The sequence below is a fragment of the Prionailurus viverrinus genome, chromosome B4, assembly GCF_022837055.1.
Source record: "Prionailurus viverrinus isolate Anna chromosome B4, UM_Priviv_1.0, whole genome shotgun sequence".
Lineage (NCBI taxonomy): Eukaryota > Metazoa > Chordata > Mammalia > Carnivora > Felidae > Prionailurus > Prionailurus viverrinus.
Window position 1 is genome coordinate 80,827,710 of NC_062567.1, and position 21,702 is coordinate 80,849,411.

Sequence of the window (21,702 nt, forward strand, 5' to 3'; positions counted from 1 at the left end):
TAGAAAGAGACAGAGCACTCAACTTGGATGGGAGAGGGAGAAGGGAGGGAGGGAGGGAGAGAGAGAGAGAGGGAGGGAGAGAATCCTAAGCAAGCTCCACGCTCGGTGCGGAGCCCAACTTGGGGCTTGATCCCATGACCCTGGGATCATGACGTGAGTCGGACACTCAATCGGCGAAGCCACCCAGGCGCCTCAAGGAAATAATGACTTTGTATGATATACTGGACCAGATGGATTTAACAGATATATTCACAACATTCCATCCTAAAACAGCAGAATACACATTCTTTTCAAATGCACATGGAACACTGTCCAGAATAGATCACATATTAGGCCACAAAAAAACACTCAACTAATTCAAAAAGATCAAAGTCATACCATGCATCTTTTCTGACCACACACTATGAAGCTAGTAGTCAACCATAAGAAAAACTCTGAAAAGACCACAAATACATGGAGATTAAATAACATGCTACTAAACAATGAAGGAGTCAACCAGTAAATAAAATAAGAAACAAAAAATACATGGAAACTAATGAAAATGAAAACACCACCATTCAAAACCCTTGGGATGCAGTAAAAGTAGTTCTAAGAGGGATGTTTATAGCAATACATGTCTACTTCAAGAAGCAAGAAAAATCTCAAACAATTTACACCTAAATTTACACCTAAAGGAGCTAGAATAGAAAAAGAACAAACAAAACTTAAAACCAACAGAAGGAAGGAAATAATAAAGATTAGAGCAGAAATAAATGATACAGAAACTAAACAAATAGAATAGATCAGTGAAACCCAGAGCTGGTTTTTTGGGGGGAAAAAAAATCAATCAAATTGATAAACCTCTAGCCAGACTTACCAAGAAAAGAAAGGACCCAAATAAATAAAATCACAAGTGAGAGAGGAGAAATTAACAACAAACACCACAGAAATACACACAATTATATGAGAAAATTATGAAAAACTATATACCAACAAGTTGGAAAACCTAGAAGAAACAGATAAATTCCAAGAAATATATAACCAAAACTGAACCTGGAAGAAACAGAAAATTTGAACAGACCAATTACCAGCAAAGGAATTGAATCACTAATCAAAAGCTCCCAAGAAATAAAAGTCCAGGATCAGATGACTTCACAGGCAAATTCTACCAAACATTTTTTTTTAACAAATGATTCTTTTTTAAAAAATCATATTTTTTTAAGTTTATTTTCATTTATTTTGAGAGAGAGAGAGAGAGAGCGAGCAAGTGGGGGAGGGCCAGAGACAGAGGGAGACAGAATCCCAAGCAGGCTCCACACTGTCAGCACAGAACCTGATGCAGGGCTTGAACTCTTGAACTGCGAGATCATGACCTGAGCCACCCTGGCACGCCCTCCCCAACTTTTTAAAAGTTTGTTTGTTTGTTTTGAGAGAGAGGGAGTGTGCGCACAAGCAAGGGAGGGGTATAGAGAGAGGGAGGGAGAGAAAGAATCCCAAGCAGGCTATGTGCTGGCAACATGGAGCCCTACGGGGGGCCCTATCTCACAAACCATGAAATCATGACCTGAGCCGAAACCAAGAGTTGAATACTTAACTGAGTCACCCAAGCACCTCAAATTCTACCAAACATTTAAAGAAGAGTCGAAATCCACTCTTCTCAACCTATTCCAAAAAAATAGAAGAGGAAGGAAAACTTCCAAATTCATTCTATGAGGCCAGCATTAACCTGATACCAAACCAAAGGTACCACAAAAAAAGAGAACTACAGGCCATTATGTCTGATGAACATAGATGCAAAAATCCTCAACAAAATACTAGCAAATTGAATCCAACTATTTAAAAACAATTTTTTTTTTACATGTATTTTTGAGAAACAGAGTGAGACAAAGCGTGAGTGGGGGGAGGGGCAGAGAGAGAAGGAGACACAGAAGCTGAAGCAGGCTCCAGGCTCTGAGCAAGCGGTCAGCACAGAGCCTGATACGGGGCTCGAACCCACAAACTGTGAGATCATGACGTGAGCCGAAGTCGGACGCTCAACCGACTGAGCCACCCAGGCGCCCCTGAATCCAACTATTAATACATTTAAAAAAATCATTCACCACAATCAAGTGGAACTTATCCCTGGGTTGCAAGGGTTGCTCAATGTTATCAAATCAATCAATGTGATACATCACATCAATAGGGAAAGGAGGGGCACCTGGGTGGCTCAGTAGGTTAAGTGTCCAACTTTTCGTTTCAGCTCAGGTCATGATCTCAGTTTGTAAGATGGAGCTCCACGTTGGGCTCTGTGCTCACCATGAAGCCTGCTTGGGATTCTTTCCATCTCTCTCTGTTCCTCCCCCACTCACACAAACTCACTCTCTGTCTCTCTAAATAAACAAATTTTTTAAAAATAAGAGATAGGATAAGAACCATATGATAATTTCAATAAACGCAGAAAAAGCATCTGACAAAGTACAACATCCATTCATAATAAAAACCCTCCACAAAGTAGGTTTAGAGGGAACATAGCTCAACATAATGTAGACGGTATATGAAAAACCCACAGCTAACACCATCCTCAGTGGGGAAAAATTGAGAGCCTTTCGCTTGAGATCAGGAACAAGACAAGTACGTCCACTCTCCTCACTTTTATTCAACTTAGTACTAGATGTTCTAGCCATAGCAATCAGACAACAAAAAGAAATAAAGGCATCCAAACTGGCAAGGAAGAAGTAAAACTTTCACTATTTTCAGAAATCTGTTGCATTTCTATACACCAATAATGAAGTAGCCTAAAGAAAAATTAAGAAAACAATTCCATTTATAACTGTACCAAAATTAATAAGATCCAAAGAAATAAAACTAACCAATGAGGTGAAAAAGCTGTACTCCGAAAGCTATAAAACACTGATGAAAGAAATTCAACATGACACACAGAAATAGAAAGACATTCCATGCTCCTGGATTGGAAGAACAAATATTGTTAAAGTGTCTATACTGCCCAAAGCAATCTACACATTGAATGCAATCTCTATCAAAATACCAACAGCATTTGGGGTGCCTGGCTGGCTCGGTCAGTAGAGCATGAGACTCGATCTCGGGGTTGTGAGTTCAGCCCCACATTGGGTATAGAGATTACTTTAAAAAATAAAAATCTTGGGGCGCCTGGGTGGCTCAGTTGGTTAAGTGTCAGACTTGGCTCAGGTCATGATCTCGTAGTTTATGAGTTCAAGTCCCACATTGGTCTTTCTGCTGTTAGCTCAGGGCCCACTTCAGATCCCTGTGTCTCTGCCCTTCTCCCCACTCGCACTTTATTTCAAAAATAAATAAACATTAAAATAAATGAGTAAATAAGTACATAAATACATAAGTAAATAAATAAAATAAAAATCTTAAAACAAAAAACACCAAAAGCATTTTTCACAGAACAAACAATCTTAAAATTTGTATGGAACCACAAAAGACCCCAAATAGCCAAAACAATCTTGAAAAAGAAAGGCAAAGCTGGAGGCATCACAATTCCAGACCTCAAGTTGTATTACAAAGCTATAGTAATCAAAACAGTATGAAATTGGCACAAAAACAGACATACGGAACAACAGAACAGAATAGGAAATCCAGAAATAAACTCACAATTATACGGTCAATTAATCTTGGACAAAGCAGGAAAGAATATCCAAAGGGAAAGACAATGTCTCTTTCACAAATGGTGTTGGGAAAAGGGAACAGCAAAACGCAAAAGAATGAAACTGGACCACTTTCTTACACCATACACAAAAATAAATTCAAAAGGGATTAAAGACCTAAATGTGAGACTTGAAACCATAAAAATCCTACAAGAGAGCACAGGCTGTAATGTCTCTGACATCAGCCATAGAATTTTTTCTTATGTCCCCCAAGGCAAAAGAAACAAAAGTAAAAATAAACAAAAGCATGCATAAACAAACAAACAACTTCTACACAGTGAAGGAAACAATCAACAAAACTAAAAGGCAACCTATGGAATGGGAGAAGATATATGCAAATGATACATCCGATAAAACATTAGTATCAAAATAAATAAAGAACTTACATGAACTCAACACCCCAAAAATTAAAAATCCAATTAAAAAGAATACATGAACAGACATTTCTCCAAAAAAAAAGACATACAGATGGCCAACAGATATGTGAAAAGATGCTCATCATCACTAATCAGGGAAATGCAAATCTAAACTACAATGACATAATCACCCTCACACCTGTCAGAATGGTTACAATGAATAATACAGGAAATAACAACAGGTGTTGGTGAGGATGTAGAAAAAAGGAATCCTCTTCCACTGCTGGGGGATTCAATGTTGCACTGGTGTAGTCACTGTGGGAAACAGTATGAAGGTTCCTCAAAAAGTTAAAAGACACTATGATCCAGCAATTGCACTACTGGGTATTTACCCACATAATACAGAAACGCAAACTCAAACAGACACATGCAGGGACACCTAGGTGGCTCAGCCGGCTAAGCATCAGACTTCAGCTCCCAAAATGATCTCATGGTTCATCAGTTCGAGCTCTGCATCAGGCTCTCTGCTGTCAGCAGAAAGTCAACTCTGGATCCTTTGTCCCCCTCTCTGCACCTCTCCAGCTCACTCTCTCTCTCAAAAAAAAAAAAAAAAAATTAAAATAGGGGCACCTGGGTGGCCCAGTCAGTTGAGTATCTGACTTTGGCTCAGATCATGATCTCACGGTTCAGGAGTTTGAGTCGCACATCGGGCTCGCTGCTGTCAGCCTGTCAGCACAGAGCCTGCTTCAGATCCTCTGTCTCCCTCTCTCTACCCCTCCTCCGCTTGCACTCTTCCCTCCAAAATAAGTAAGTATTAAAAATAATAGGGGCACCTGGGTGGCTCAGTCAGTTGAGCGTCTGACTTCGGCTCAGGTCATGATCTCATCACAGTTCGTGGGTTCGAGCCCCGCGTCGGGCTCCAGCTGGGAGCCTGGAGCCTACATGGGATCCTGTGTCTCCCTCTCTCTCTGCCCCTCCCCTGCTCACGCTCTGTCTCTCTCTCTCTCAAAAATAAACACTAAAAATAATTTTAAAAATAATGAACATTTGTATTTTTTTTTTAATTTTTTAACGTTTATTTATTAATGAGAGACAGAGAGACACAGAGCGTGAGCAGGGGAGGGGTAGAGAGAGGGGAGAACACAGAATCTGAAGTAGGCTCCAGGCTCTGAGCTGTCAGCACAGAGCCCAACACGGAGCTCGAACTCACGAACTGTGAGATCATGACCTGAGCCGAAGTCAGTCACCTAACCAACCGAGCCACCCAGGCGCCCCAATAATAAACATTTTTAAAAGGGACACACACACCCCTATTTTTATAGCAGCATCATTTATAACAGCTAAGATATGGAAGCAGCCCAAGTGTTCATCAACTGATGAATGCATAAAGATGTGGTATACACAATGGAATATTCAGTCATAAAAAAGAATGAAATCTTGCCATTTGCAACAAATGGATGGAGCTAAAGAGTATAATGCTAAGTGAAAGAAGTAAGGCATAGAAAAACAAATACCATACAATTTTACTCATGTGAAATTTAAGAACTAAACAAGGAAAGGGGGGAAAAAAAGAGAGAGACACAAAAAGAAACAGTCTCTTAACAATAGAGAACAAACTGATGGCTATCAGAGGGGAAGGGGACACGGGGGATCAATGAAATAGGTGATGGAGATAAAGAAATGGACTTGTCGGGGAGGGGGTTGTGCCTGGATGTTCATTCGGTTAAGCACTGACTTCAGCTCAGGTCATCATCTTGCAGTTAGTGGGTTTGAGCCCCATGTCCGGCTCTGTGCTGACACCTTACAGCCTGGATTCTGCTTCGGATTCTGTGTCTCCCTCTCTCTCTGCCCCTCCCCTGCTCATGATCTGTCTCTCTGAAAAATAAACGTTTAAAAAAAAAAAGGGCGCTTGTTGGGGCACCTGGCTGGCTTAGTTGGTGCAGTGTGCAACTCTTGATCTCGGGATTATAGGTTCGAGCCCCACAACGGGTGTAGAGATTACTTAAAAATAAAATCTCAAAAAATAACAATAATAAGTACACTTGTCCTGATGAGCACCAGGTAAATAAAATTAAAAAGATGAAATAATAAAAGAAAACATGGTAAATGTGATGTGCCCATCAGCTGACTAATCAAAGTGCCCAATAGGCAGTTATACTGGTGAGACCGGATATCTCTACAACCAAACTGTGACAGAAGTTAAAATCTTGGATTTTAAAGGGAGAGTGCATGGTGAGAACAGTGGAATATTAGCAGCAAAGAAGGCTAGAGAGATATGCAGAGACCTCAGGACACACAAATATTTAAAGAATAAAGAAGAGGGGGGCAGCTGGTTGGCTCAATCAGTTAAGTGTCTGACTCTTCATTTCAGCTCAGGTCATGATCTCACAGATCACGGGTTTGAGCCCCATCTTGGGCTCTGCGCTGACAGTGCAGCACCTGCTTGGAATTCTCTCTCTCTTCCTCTCTCACTGCCCTACTCGCATGCTTTCTCTTTCAAAATAAACAAATAAACATAAAAAAAAATAAGAAGAATGAAGAAGAGGTAGAGGACTCCATACAGAGGAAAAGGAAAGTTATAAAAACTAGAAATAAAATTGAAAAGTAAAAAAGCATATCACCAGCTATCAGTTATAAAGAGAAAAAGCTTGTCAGGGCTTCAAGGTAAAGCAAAAAATCATCCACTGTTAGGAATGGTAGGGAAAAATATAATAGATAAATCAGCATCAACTCCAAAATCGCAATTCAGGCAAGTGTTTCAATCTCTTCTCATATAATACTTTTTTCTTATCAGAGTTACTTATAAACAATAGAAAGATTTCAGGTTGTTCTTCTTTGCCTTGTGTTCACCCCTCCAGAGGAAATACAAACAAGTAACAAAATGACAAAGGATGGAGATGGAAAGATCCTGGATGAAATATATAAAGGGAGTTGACTGAAGCAGTGACTCAATGAAGAGGCATTCATTCATCCAGTAAATACTCGCTGAGTAACCACTCTGTGCAAGGCATCATGACAGCAACTGTTAAAAAAAATAGCTTACTAATATAACAAACTATGCCCTTGGTTCATCAGCTAAAGTGATAAGCTGAAAAGAGAAATAAAACTTTCCTGATAAGACTGGCACAAGCAGAGGCGGCTCTATCCCAAAGGTGACTGTAGCAGATTCCTAGAGCTCAAAGTCACCTATTATTGAAATGTGTCCTAATTCCACAAAATAACTCCAAAGAAATATTTTCTTCAGTGTTTGAGAACTATGTGATCCTGTAGCAATATTATACCTCTCTGAGTTTTTACATAGATAACTGTAGCTTTAAAATGCAGAGATAACTCTTTCAAGAAATTCTAGTATATTTTTATCAAATCATCATAAATGCTAATGTAAGTCCCAAAACTAATAATAAAAGTTAAGGGACAATTACCTAACTAGATGCACTTAGGCTGGAAAGGCTGCTTTTAACTAGTCAACTCTACCTTTTAAATATAGGAAAATGTGGTTTTATAAATATAGCCATTCTTTCGAGAAAAGGACTTTATGGATAAGAATAGAGAAAAGGAATATGAAAGCCAGAATCTAGCTTAACATCCAAAGAGAACCTTGAACAAGAAAGGATATATTATCACACACAAGCTGTCACTAAAATCTTTTCACACCATCATCTTGTGCTATGGTAGCTAACCTATTTCTAGCTCTAAGCCTGTATCTGATTGATTTGCAAACTTTTGGAAGTAGCTGGGCTTCAACAGACACCGAACAACATCAGAAGTATCTTTTTGTCTGAACTATATTTAGCCTCTATTCCCCCCTCCTTTTCTGTTTAAGAACTTGAGAAAGGAAGGAATTATTAGACGGTAGTTACTAACAACAGGTGTTCCTAATGTTATTGAAAGCTTTGGCCATGGAAAGCGGGAGGGGAGTGGGGGTAGATTTCATTCCTAGCATGGAGTACCAGAGATCATATTTACCTTCCTGGCAGACAAAAGAGACAAAATGGGTAAAACAGTGGTTTTTAAGACACTGGACATCAGGCAATAAAGGACAGTGATTCCTGAGAAATGGGAAACAAATACAGTAAGCCCCATGATTACCCATGCTTAATGCCTGGAGAGTGCTTCTAAGTAATGTCAAAAAAAAAAAGGGGGGGAGCTAAGCAGCAACCTGGGGAGAGTCCAACATGCTCCCTTTGTGCAAAGTGAAAGTCTGAGAAAGCAAAGGAGTCTAGAGTTCACAAAAGAGAGTATGCCACAAACTGGAGAAAATACTTGCATATTTAACAAAGGAACTGTACCTAGAACATATAAATAGAATATATAAACTCTCAAAACTTAAACAATTAGAAAATGGGGCCACCTGGGTGGCTCAGTTACTTAAGTGTCCGACTTTGGCTCAGGTCATGATCTCACAGTTCGTGAGTTCGAGCCCCGCGTCGGGCTCTGTGCTGACAGCTCAGAGCCTGGAGCCTGCTTCAGATTCTGTGTCTCCCTCTCTCTCTGCCCCATCCCTACTCATGCTCTGTCTCTCTTTGTCTTAAAAATAAATAAAACATTTTAAAAAAATTAAAAAAACAATTAGAAAATGGGCAAAAGACATGAGCAGACACATTCAAAATCATTAGCCATTAGGGAAATGCAAATTAAAACCACAATGAGATATCTATCATACCTATCATAATGGCTAACATAAAAAATACTGACAATACCAAATGTTGGCAAGAATGCAGAAAAACTAAATGGCTCATACGTAGCTGATGGGAATACAAAATGGTACAGGAACTCTAGAAGACAGTTTCTTTTACAATGAAATACGTAATTACCTTACCACCCAGCAACTGTACTCTTGGGGATTTATCCCAGAAAAATAAAAACACATGTTTACACAAAAACCTATACATGAATGTTCACAGCTTTATTCATAATGGACAAAAATTGCAACCAACACAGAAGTCCTTCAACAGGTGAATGTTTAAATAAACTTGGGACAGCCATACCACAGAATATTACTCAGCAATTTGTACCCCCAAAAAAGGTACAAACTACAGATGGATGTCAAGGGAATTATGCTGAACAGGGGAGAAAAATTCAATCAGTCAAACTGAATCAGAAAAATTCAAAAGTCAATCTCAAGAGGTTACATATGGTATGATTCCATTTAATTAACATTTTGAAACAACAATATTAGTTGAAGAATAGATTAGTAATTGCCAGGGTTACAGGTTCATAAATGGGGTGGAAGTAGGTGGATGCGGTTGTAAAAGGGCAACAGGAAGGATTCTTCTGGGAATGGAACTGTTCTGTATCTCGATGGTGGTTGTGGATACAAAAATTTATACAAGATGAAATTCCACAGAACTTCCCTGAACACACACACGCATGCAGAGAGAAGTGCATGTAAAACTGGTCAAATCTGAACAGACTCTATACATTGTACCAATATTAATTTCCTACCTTTGATATGGTACCACAGTTACAGAAGCTGTCACAATGGGGATAAATTGGGTGAAGAGCACGTGGAATATTGCTGTACATTTTTTCCCAACTTCCTGTATTATACTTATTTCACAATGAAAAGTTAAAATAAATGACTGAGAAATGATAGAGCATAAAATTAGTAAAGAAAGACATTTAGAAAATTATAACTATATTCCATATGTGTAAGAATCTAAAGGAAAAAGTAAGCATGTTAGGTAGAAGAAGTAAAAAAAATCTGAAATGGTATAGATAAAAGTACACTATGTAAGATTAACAGCAGATTAAAAATTGCAACAGTACAAATCAGGGGGAGAATATATGAAAACACAGCAATAGAAACCAACCAAAATAAAACCTAGAAAGAAAAAAAGACACTGAAATAAAATGAACAAAGCATAAGCGAACTGTAGGACAAATCCAAATTGCCTAATATAGGGGTTAGTGGCATTTCCAAATAAAAGACAGGGGAAAAATATTTAAAAATTTTTTAATGTTTATTTGAGAGAGAGAGAAAGAGAGAGAAATAGAGAGAGAGAGAGAGAGAGAGAGAGAGAGAGGCAGAGAGAGAGGGAAAGAGAGGATCCCAAGCAGGCTCTGCACTGTCAGCACGGAGCCCTATGCGGGGCTCAAACTCATGAACCGAGAGATCATGACCTGACCTGAAGTCGGATGCTTAAATGACTGAGCCACCCAGGAGCACCTTTTTTTTTTTTTTTTTTTTTTTTAAAGTTTATTTATTTTGAGATAGAGAGCATGAGCTGGAGAGGGGCAGAGAGGGAAAATCCCAAGCAGGCTCTGCACTGCCAGTGCAAAGCCCGATGCAGGGCTCAAACTCACAAACCATGAGATTATAACCTGAGCCAAAATCAAGAGTCAGATACTTAATCAATGAGCCACCCAAGCACCCCCAAAATAAATAAACATTAAAAAAAAAAAAAGATTCTCTCCTTCCCCTACTCATGCTCTCAAAAAAAAAAAAAAAAAAAAAAGCTATGACTAAAGAATTAAAGGAAAAGTATGAGAACAATGTCTGTTTTTTTGTAGTTTTTAATGTTTACTTATTTTTGAGAGACAGAGAGACAGCAAGAGCATGCACAAGCTGGGGAGGGACAGGGAGAGCAAGAGGAGACAGAAAATCCAAAGCAGGCTCTGTGCTGTCATAGACCATGATGTGGGGCTTGCTCAAACTCATGAGCCCTGGAATCATGAACTGAGCCGAAGTCAGAGGCTTAACTGACTGGGCCACCCAGGCATCCCTGAATAATGTCTAACCAGAAACAGAATATTAATAGAAAGATAGAAATTATAAAAAGGAACCAAATGGAAATTTTGGAGTTGGAAAGTACAATAAAAATGAAAAATGTTAAGTAGAGGGGTTTGACACAACATCTGAGCAGGCAGAAGAATCAACAAACTTGAAGCTAGGTCAATTAGGAATATCCAGTCTGGGGCCACCTGGCTGGATCAGTGGGAAGAGCATGCAACTCTTGATTTCAGGGTTGTGAGTCTGAGTAACCTCTAAATAAATAAAAATTTGGGATGCCTTGTGGCTCAGGTAGTTGAGCATCTGACTCTTGATTTCAGCTCAGGTCATAATCTCATAGTTTGTGAGATTGAGCCCCACATCAGGGTCCGAAATGACAGCACAGAGCCTGCTTAGGATTCTCTCTCCCCCTCTCTATCTACCCCTCCCCCGCGTGCATAAGCTCAAGCTCTCTCAAAATAAATAAAGTTAAAATTAAAATTAAATTAAATTAAATTAAAACAAAAAAAAAGACAGCTAGGGCAATAAGGCAATAAAAAGAAAGAAAAGACATTCAGTTTGGAAAAAAAGGAAAACCTTTTCTATTTGCAGATGATATTCTTATATATAGAAAATCCTAAGAAATCAGGGTGCCTGGTTGGCTCAGTCAATGGAGCATGTGACTCCTGATTTCAGAGTTGTGAGTTCAAGCCCCAAGTTGGGCATGTAGCTTACCTAAAAAAAATAAAAACAAAAAATAAAAAATAAAAAAATTCCTAAGGAATCCACTAAAAGTAAGTTCAGCAACATTGCAAGATACAAGGTCAATATACAAAAATGGATTGTATTTCTATAAACAATGAATATTCCAAATATGAAATCAAGCAAAAACTTCCATTTACAGTAGTAACAAAAATAATAAGATACTTAAGTATAAGTTTAACAAAAAAGTATAATAGAGTAGGGTTAAAAAAAGTGTAAGGGTTATATATTAAAAATCATAAACTGTCACTGATAGAAATTGAAGGTCTAAATAAGGGAGAAGATGTCCCATGTTCATGGACTGAAAGACTTAATATTGCTAAAGTGGCAACACTCCCCAAACTGATCTACAGATTCAGAGCAATCCCTATCAAAATCCTAGCTGGCTTTTTTTAAGAAATTGACAATAACATCTTAAAATTCATATGGAAATGCAAGGGACCCAGAATAAACAACATAATCCTTTTTTTTTTGTTGTTAAGTAATCTCTACACCCAACATGGGGTTCAAATTCATGACTCTGAGATCAAGAGTCACACAGTTTAGCGAATGAGACCCAGGTACACCAAATAATATAATCTTGAAAAAGAAAAACACAATTGGAGGACTCACATTTCCCAATTTCATCTTACAACTAAAGCTACAGTAATCAAAAGTGTCATAGTGGAATGGAATTGAAAGCCCAGAAATAAACCTTTACATTTATGGTCAACTAATTTTCTAACAAGGAGGCCAAGATAATCAAATAGGCTAAGGACAGTGTTTTCAACAAATAGTGCTCAGAGAAGTGGATAGCTACACATAAAATAATAAAGTTGGAATGATACTTCACATCATACATAAAAATTAACTCAAAATAGAACACAGACCTAAATGTAAGAGCTACAACTATAAAACTCAAAATAAAACACTGGAATAAATCTTTATGACCTTGAGGAATGCCTGGGTGGTTCAGCCAGTTGAGCTTCTGACTCTTAATTTTGGCTCAAGTCATGATCTCAAGGTTCCTGGGATTGAGCTCCACCTCAGGCTCCATGCTGACAGCACAGGGTTCTCTGTATCCCTCTCTCAGTGTCCCTACCCTACTTGTGCATGTGCTCTCTCTCAAACTAAATAATCATTTATTAAAAAAAAAAATCTTGATGACCTTGGATTAGGCAAAATTTTCTTAGACACAACACTAAAAGCATAAGCAACAAAAGAAAAAATAGATCAGTAGACTTCATCAAATTTAAAACTTTGTCTGTAAACAACACCATCAAGAAAGTGAATTCAGGGGCGCCTGGGTGGCGCAGTCGGTTAAGCGTCCGACTTCAGCCAGGTCACGATCTCGCCGTCCGTGAGTTCGAGCCCCGCGTCAGGCTCTGGGCTGATGGCTCAGAGCCTGGAGCCTGTTTCCGATTCTGTGTCTCCCTCTCTCTGCCCCTCCCCCGTCCATGCTCTGTCTCTCTCTGTCCCAAAAATAAATAAACGTTGAAAAAAAAATTAAAAAAAAAAAAAAAAAAAAAGAAAGTGAATTCAAAGACAACTCAGAGAATAAGAAAAAATATTTGCAAATCATGCATAGAATAAGGAACTTGGTATCCATAATAAAGAACTCTTACAACTCAATAAAAAAAGACATGTTATCCAAAAAAGGCAAAGGATTTAAATACGCATTTCTCCAAAAAATATACAAATGGCCAATAAGTACAGGAAAAGATGCTCAACATCCTTAGTCATCAGGGTAGTGCAAATCAAAACCATAATGGTATTGACACCCACTAGGACGGCTAGACTCAAAAAGACAGAAAATAAGTTTAGTGAGGAAAGACAAACTGGGACCCTTACACATTGCTAGTGGGAATGTAAAATTATGCAGCCACTGTGGAAGCAGTTTTACAGTACTTCAAAAAGTTACCACATGATTCATATACAAAATGGAATACTACGTGGCAATGAGAAAGAATGCAATATGGTCTTTTGTAGCAACATGGATGGAACTGGAGAGTGTTATGCTAAGTGAAATAAGTCATACAGAGGACAGATTCCATATGTTTTCACTCCTATGTGGATCCTGAGAAACTTAACATAAGACCATGGGGGAGGGGAAGAAAAAAAAATGGTTAGAGAGGGAGGGAGCCAAAACATAAGAGACTCCTAAAAACTGAGAACAAACTGAGGGTTTATGGGGGGTGGGAGGGAAGGGTGGGTGAGTGAAGGGTATTGAGGGCACCTGTTGGGATGAGCACTGGGTGTTGTATGGAAACCAATTTGACAATAAATTTCATAATAATAAAAAAAAAAGTTACCACATGATCCAGCAATTATACTCCTAGATATATACCCAAAAGAAATTAAAACATGTGTCCACACAAAAACTTGTAAATACACGTTCATAGTACCCAAAAAGTGGAAACAACCCAAATTTCTACCAACTGATTAATGGATAAACTAAATGTAATATATCCACACAATGGAATATTATTCAGCCATAAAAAGGAACAAAAGTCCTGATGCATGCTACAACTTGGATGAATCTCGAAAACATGCTAAATGAAAGAAGCCAGACTTAAAAGGTTCACATATTGCCTGATTCTTTTTAGAAGATATAACCAGTCAAGGAAAATCCATAGAGGCAGAAAGCAAATTAGAGGTTACCAGGTAAAGCGGAGGGGGGAGGGGAGGGAATGGGAATGATTATTTAATGAGTATGGGGTGGTTTATAGAATGATGAAAATGTTCTGAAACTAGACAGCTAGTGGTTGCACATCACAAATACACTAAATACCACTGAACTACATACTAAAATTATTAATTGTAAGTGATGTGAATTTCACTACAAAAAAATAAAAAGAGGGGCTCCTGGGTGGCTCAGTTGGTTAAGCATCCGACTTCGGCTTAAGTCATGATCTCATAGCTCATGGGTTCGAGCCCCACGTTAGGCTCTGTGCTAACAGCTCAGAGCCTGGAGTCTGCTTCAGCTTCTGTGTCTCCCTCTCTCTCTCTGACCCTCCCCTGCTCATGTTCAGTCTCTCTCTCTCTCTCTCTCAAAACTAAATAAACATAAAAAAAAAAAAAAAGAAATTAACTTAGAAGGGGGAAAAAGCGTATGTCCATATAAGGATTTGTACACAAATAGTTATAGTATAACTTTATTTTTAATTGCCAAAAACTGGAAACAACCCAAATGTGCATCATCAAAACACAAATGGATAAACAAATTGTGCTATAGCCACATGATGGATCGCTACTCAGCAATAAAAATGAACTACTCACACATGCATCAACATAGATGAATCTCAAAATAATTATGGTTAGTAAAAAAAAAGCCAAACCAAAAATAAATGTAAGAATATATTCTTTACAATTCCATCTATATAAAATTCTAGACAATGCAAACTGTTCTATAGCGACAGAAAGTTGATCAGTGGTTGCTTGGAGACCACAGAAGTTGAGGAAAGGATTAAAAATGGGGATAAGGAGGGGCGCCTGGGTGGCTCAGTCGGTTGAGCGACTGACTGGTTCAGGTCATGATCTCACAGTTCGTGAGTTAGAGCCTCCCGCCAGGCTCTGTGCTGACAGCTCGGAGTCTGGAGCATGCTTTGGATTCTCTCTCTCTCAAAAATAAACATTAAAAAAGAATTTTTTTTAAATGGGGATAAGGAAACTTGTGGGGGTGATACATTATCTTAACTGTGGTAATAGTTTCATGGGTGAACAACACATATGTCAAAACTTAACAAACTGTACACTTTTAATATGTACAGTTTACTATATGTCAATTATAGCTCACGATCTTTTTCGAAAAAGATGGGGAAAGGGGAAATAGGGCAATGTGCTCACGCTGGCCACTCAATAACTGGTAAGGGAGTAAAAGCAAGCGGTTTTACTGTGCTCGGTAACGGCGCAAACAGTTGGCAAAACTCCACATGGAAAGCCACTCAGAGGAGCATATCAATTTGAATTTCTTAAATTTACAAGTAATTCTATTAACCAACATTATAATTTCAGAGATGTTCAATCTCCATTTTTGATTAATTTTCAGTTGGTAGTGCTAAAAACTCTCCAGTGCCGGCAAGTACAACAATTAGTATGATCAGTAAATAAACATTTAGATATACCAGGAAGGCTCCTAGGAAAAACCCTAAGAAGGTTCCATAAAGCTAAAATACCTGTGAACAGTATCTCAAGTACATCAAAAACAACAAAAAAGATTATTATCTATACTAATAATCTTTTAAGAATTCCTCAGTTATTTATTAACCTTTTATAAGACAAAGTAAATATCGGTTTCATAAGGTAAATATCTATTTACCTTTTGTAGATATTTATTCCGATAAATTTAAGCTACTTCAAAGCTTATTATCTACTTCTAAAAAGTCAGAAAAGCTTTAAAGTTAAAACTCTAGGGGTGCCTGGGTGGCTTAGTCAGTTAAGTGTTGGACTTCAGCTCAGGTCATGATCTCACAGTTTGTGAGTTTGAGCCCTGCGTCGGGCTCTGTGCTGACAGCTCAGAGCCTGGAGCCTGTTTCAGATTCTGTGTCTCCCTCTCTCTCTGCCCTCCACCACTCATGCTCTGTTTCTGTTTCTCTCTCTCCCTCCCAAAAATAAATAAACATTAAAAAAAAATTTTAAGTTAAAACTCTAAATCATGTTAACTAACTAGAATTTAAATTAAAAATTGAAGGGGAAAAAAACCCTCTAAATTGGATTTTTCTTTACCAAAAAGTATGTCCATTGTTTTAAAGACAATAAATAAATAAAGACAGACAGACAAAAAGTATGATGTATTCACTAGTGGGAAGAAGCTATGGATATGAGGGGTGAAGTTCAGTCAGTCAAAACCACTTTACATTCATGTATTTATGACAGGTGAGAAATGACATCATCTAATCCAAGCGACCATCATCTCTCCAACTACAGCAGTAGCCTTTTTTCTTTCTTAATTCAGGTGAACTCAATCTTGATATACTCTAAAGTCTCAGTTTCCTCATCTATTAAATGGGTACAATAACACTTCCAACCTCGTGAGGTTGTGTGACAATTAAATGAGAATACAGGTATAGCACTTAGTTTGTTGCCTAGCACACAGAAAGTGCTCTATAAATGTTACCTATTATTACCTGAATAAATGTTCAGCCTCCATGAGTCCAGTGCTGGAATGGCATCACATATAAGAAACAAGTCTAACCTCAAAAAAAAACAAAAAACAAAAAACAAAAAAAAAAGTTAAAAGCAATTTAAATCTTAATATATTGAGACTCCCAAAGAAAATAAAGAGATCCATTTCAAAATTCACAGCAGCTTAGTATCTTCTTTCCCAATTCCTTTTGCTCACAGTGTTTCTCTAACCCTACACCTGCCTGAACCCTCTATATCCATTCCTACTTCCTGTTTTTTTAAATCCATTGCTTTAATGCACGGTTTTATTTTATTATTTTTATTATTTATATAAGTAATCTCTACGCCCATGTGGGACATCAACTCACAACTCACAACTCCTTCTCCTCTAATGATCCCCTCTTCTTATAAGCAGTTCTCAGTCCGCTTTCTATATAAATTAATTATCCAGTCTTACTCCTTGAAATTCTTCAGCTATTTTTTATCCATTATCCTTTTATACAAGACAAATCTATAGTAACTGAGCTAGCAGATACTGAATCTCTCTCAGTAGGTGAGAAGAATACAGAGAAGCCAGATACAGAATTTTCTTCTGTGAGTAGAAATAAATATTACAAACACATAATTTAGTATCTCCTCTCTCTGACTACAATATTTATTATTACTATTACCGTGACAGGATTCTGAGAGCTGGCTGCTGCTTAATCCACATTAGAAACCCTGAGTGCTGAATGCCACCACTAGAACCCCTAATATGCCAAGCCAGCCTGTGTTCTTGGAAACCTCAAAGTACTTAAGTCTCGCCATGTTCTATGCTGAAGTGAGGAGTATCCCAAATTCATCATTTTGCTTTACAACTCTATCCCGTGAATCTCACATTGCTAAAGTCTACCTTTCTAGTATCATACTAAGATTTCTATGAAAAAGTTTCTTCATAACCCCTGCACCCCAGGGGTTTGGTATTAGAAATGTGTGGTAGTTTGGTTAGAGTTGGAAGGCATGGCTATGGAATCGCCCTTCCCTTTTCCACCACCAACGTTGGTCCTGAAACACTGACTGCATGGTGAATTTTTTTCCCCAGGAAATGCCTTATTCTGCCCTATGCAAAGAAATTACTAGTTACCTTTCCCCACAGGCCCTCAAGCCATGCCCAGATGCACCTGATTCTTAAGTGGGCATAGTGAGTTCATGCTGAGAGCCTTGACATACCAAGAGGTCTCTCTCCAGCTCTGATTCAAAGAATCAAGAGCAACGTAATTCAAAACACATACCAGTACTTATTGATGTTATGGTTTTCTTGCCCTATTTGTAATCTTATCAAAATTAAAAGTGGAATACTTTTGGAGTGCCTGGGTGGCTCAGTTGGTTAAGCATCCGACTTCGGCTTAGATCATGATGATCTCACGGCTCATGAGTTTGAGCCCTGCGTTGGGCTCTGTGCTGATAGCTCAGAGCCGGGAGACTGCTTCAGATTCTGTCTTGGTCTCTCTCTGCCCCTCCCCAGCTTGCTCTCTCTCTCTCTCAAAAAATAAACATTAAAAAAAAATTTAGGGGAGCCTGGGTGCTCAGTTAAGCGTCCTACTTCTGCTCAGGTCATGATCTCACAGCTCATGGGTTCTAGCCCTGCTTCTGGCTCTGTGCTGACAGCTCAGAGCCTGAAGCCTGCTTCAGATTCTCTGTCTCTCTCTCTCTCTATCTGCCCCTCCCCTGCTCACACTCTGTACCCCTCTCTCAAAAATAAATGAACATTAAAAAAAATTGTTTTTAATTAAAAATTAAAAAAATTTAAAGTGGAGGGGTACCTGGGTAGCTCAGTCGGTTGGAGCGTCTGACTTTGGCTCAGGTCACAACCTCATAGTTTATGAATTCAAGCCCTACACTGGCTTGCGGCTGTGGGGGGGGAGGGGCGGGGGGAGCCTGCTTCAGATTCTGTCTCTCTCCTTGCCCCTCCCCTGCTTGCATTCTCTCAAAAATAAAAATACAATCTGTTTCAAAAAGTGGAATACTTTCTGAAAAACGTTCAATTCCCTTCTGCCATCCATCCTCCGTAACTCTTATACACTTTGTAGGGTTTTAATAAAAATAAAAAATATGCAATCGTCTCTTAACTAATCTCTCTACTTCCTCTCTGGGCACTCTGCTATCTGTTCTCCCCAGAGAAGCACAAGTGATATTTTAAAAATGTAAATCACATCACTTAGCTTTCTTGATAAACCAATTTCTTTCTACCAATGGTTTTCCATCATCCTAAGTGAGATCTACAAATCCATACAAAATCTGGCCCCTGCTTATTCCTGAACATGCCAAATCACATACTCCCCACGAAGCCTTTGTATTTGTTGCTCTTCATGCCCAGAACACTCCTCTCCCATCAGGAAATGCTGGTTGCCTCCCTTCACATAATAGTTCATACATCACTACAAAAAGGTCCTGCCTGACCACCCCATCTGAAGTATCCCCCTCTCCCTTACTCTCAATCACATCACCACATCTATTTTCTTCATAGTACTCATCATAATCTGTAATTATTTATTTGAAAATTGTCTATCTTCTCAAACAAAAATGTAAGCTCTCTGAGGGCAGAAAACTTGTGTTCATATCTGTATCTATACCTCCGATGTGAAATAGTGCCTGACACATAATAAGCACTGTAACAGTTTTCTGTTTGACTCATTTTACAAAGCTAAGTGCTACCTCTGAGGCAAACTTAGGTCTTTAAAATTTTTTTTAATTTATTGAAATTATTTAAACTTAAAATTATTTAAACTTTTTAAAACTTACAGCCATTAAGATAGCTAAGCCATCAAAATCCTGTGTTCCTGTCTTCATTCTAACAATCTGCCTTGCTTTCTCTGAAGATAAATATTTTACTCAGAAAATAAGATGGCAATCTTATCTGGCAACAGTTTTCTGGGTCTGTGAGACCCAAATCCAAGGTTCTCAGGCAGCAGCGATTGACAAAAGATCTGGTTACCAGCTGCACTAAGAAGTACCTCACAACCCAGAACAACCAGGCTAAAACTGACACAAGGTACAAACGCTGGTGAGAGAACACAGTTGATAAAGAGTTCTGTGAAACACTCCAAATGCCTTGAAGATAACCTCACAAGAGTAGGAAGATTCAGTTCAGCTGTCTGACTAGTTCTATAAAGCCTTAATAATGACCCTGTCACCAGAAAAACACATACTGTGCCCTAGCCTTCTAATCAGCTGCACTTAGAAGCCAACATCCATCTTTTGCAATAAAATGCCACCTTGAGAGTTCCTATTCCCATCAAATTATCACGGGTTTGGGCAACAGATAAATCAGAAACTACAGCTAACAAATCTACTTGTCTGGGACCCAAGACAATTAATTAAACTTACTTGGAGAAGCAGAATAAATTGCCTCTAGTCACCTGGAGACAAGTTTTAAAGATCCTAACAACTGTAACACTTGGGCACACCAAAATGGCTGTAATCTGCAAACCAGCCACATGTCACTTCCAATTGTACTCTTACACTGAAAGTGACCTTCCCCCTCCAAAATAAATAATGTTTAAAGTCAGGTGAATCTTGAACAATGACTCTGACTTTTCTAAACTAAGGGCTATGACAGCTACCTTAATGAGAGGCCCAATAAACTCAGGGTAAGGGGTTGACTGTGCTGACATTGTCACCTCATCTAGGACATCAGCTGATTCATCCTGATGGGCTGACAGGTCACTGACATCTGCACCTTGCCCAAGATTCTTGTTTTATTTCACATATAAAAACACTGTCTCCCCAAGACAACTACAGCCCAGACACCTTCTCCAGCTGTGGAGCCTTTACCTTCCTGACTTCACTAAGCACTTTGGAAAAAAAAAAAGTTGTCATTTCAGGTCCCTATTAGTATCTCTAGATGACTAACAAGACGTGGAGGAACACAGCCCATAAAAGCACCAGAATGTTAACCTTCAGGTCTTAACCAATTTTTTTAAAAAGGATTAAAAAAAAAAAAAAAAAAAGATCAAAATTACCTGGGGAAGAAACTAATCTCTTCAGCATTAACAGATGTTTGGTATTACTAAGGTGATTTGGCAAACAGTCCCAAAGTTTGGGCTTAAAAATGTCTTGTCCTAGGCCACAGTAAGTAATCACAGAAGGCATCCTTTAAGCAAGTAAGTTTTGTTTTAATATAAACTTCAAGAAGAAAGACAAGTCAATTAAAAAACAAAAACAACCCACAAACTATACACTTCATTTAAAATGAAGAGAGACAAAAGGAAAAAGAAAGAAACAAACAAACAAGGAAGCGCAATGTTGTAGATCAAACATGACCACAAATTATTTGCAGCAATTTCCATCAAGAAGTGGAGTTGAGGGACGCCTGGGTGGCTAGGTTTCGGTTAAGCGTCCGACTTCAGCTCAGGTCATGATCTTGCCGTTCGGTTCCTGAGTTCGATCTTCACATCAGGCTTGCTGCTGTCAGCCTATCTGCACAGAGCCTGCTTCAGATCCTCTGTCCCCCCTCTCCGCCCCTTCCCTGCTTATACTCTCTCTCTCTCAAAAATAAACAAAAGAAGTGGTGTTCATTTCGTCACCCCTTGCATCTGAGCTGGCCTTGTGGTCGATAAAATGCAACATGAAGACACTGTGCAATTTCTGAGCCCAGGCCTTAGGGAAACCTTTCAACTTTCACTCTTGTTCTGTTGGAACCTAGTCACCATGCAAGACAGACTGCAGGAGAGGCCACAGCACTCTGGATGACAGCTCCAGCCTAATGATGGACAATGCTGGAGTGGGGCTATTCAGTACAACCAGCCCCTGGCCAGCCTGCCAACTGATCAAAACACATGAGTAAGCCCAGCAAATATCATGTGGAATAGAGGCAAGCCAGATGAACTCTGCCTAAATTGCCAGCCCACTTAATCATAAGCAAATAGTTGTTTTAAGCCATTAAGATTTCGAGTGGTTTGGTCCACAGCAATATAACAGACACACCCACAATCAGTTGAGACTAATTCAAAACATCAATAGTGACACACTCAAAAGCAGCATGTACATTCCCATCATGAAAGGAAACTAGAATCTCTAAAGAATAAGATACAGAACCACCTTTAACTGATAAGACATATACCACAGAATCCCAGCAAAACAC

The 21,702-nt window shown here is 38.7% G+C and overlaps 1 protein-coding gene across 8 annotated transcripts in view; it reads right to left on the reverse strand.

Moving 5' to 3' along the window:
• The window catches only part of R3HDM2 (R3H domain containing 2), a 163,520-nt gene that overhangs the window by 107,324 nt on the left and 34,494 nt on the right, over positions 1-21,702 (reverse strand). For 4 of the 8 annotated variants that reach the window (XM_047867929.1, XM_047867925.1, XM_047867932.1 and 1 more), the window contains exon 2: positions 16,583-16,645. The exons of 2 other annotated variants lie outside the window; for them this stretch is intronic. The gene's annotated coding sequence lies outside the window, so the exon portion shown is untranslated. Of the gene's footprint in view, positions 1-16,582; positions 16,651-21,702 lie in introns of those variants that run through there. 2 more of the 8 variants (XM_047867931.1, XM_047867917.1) reach the window with 1 other exon arrangement.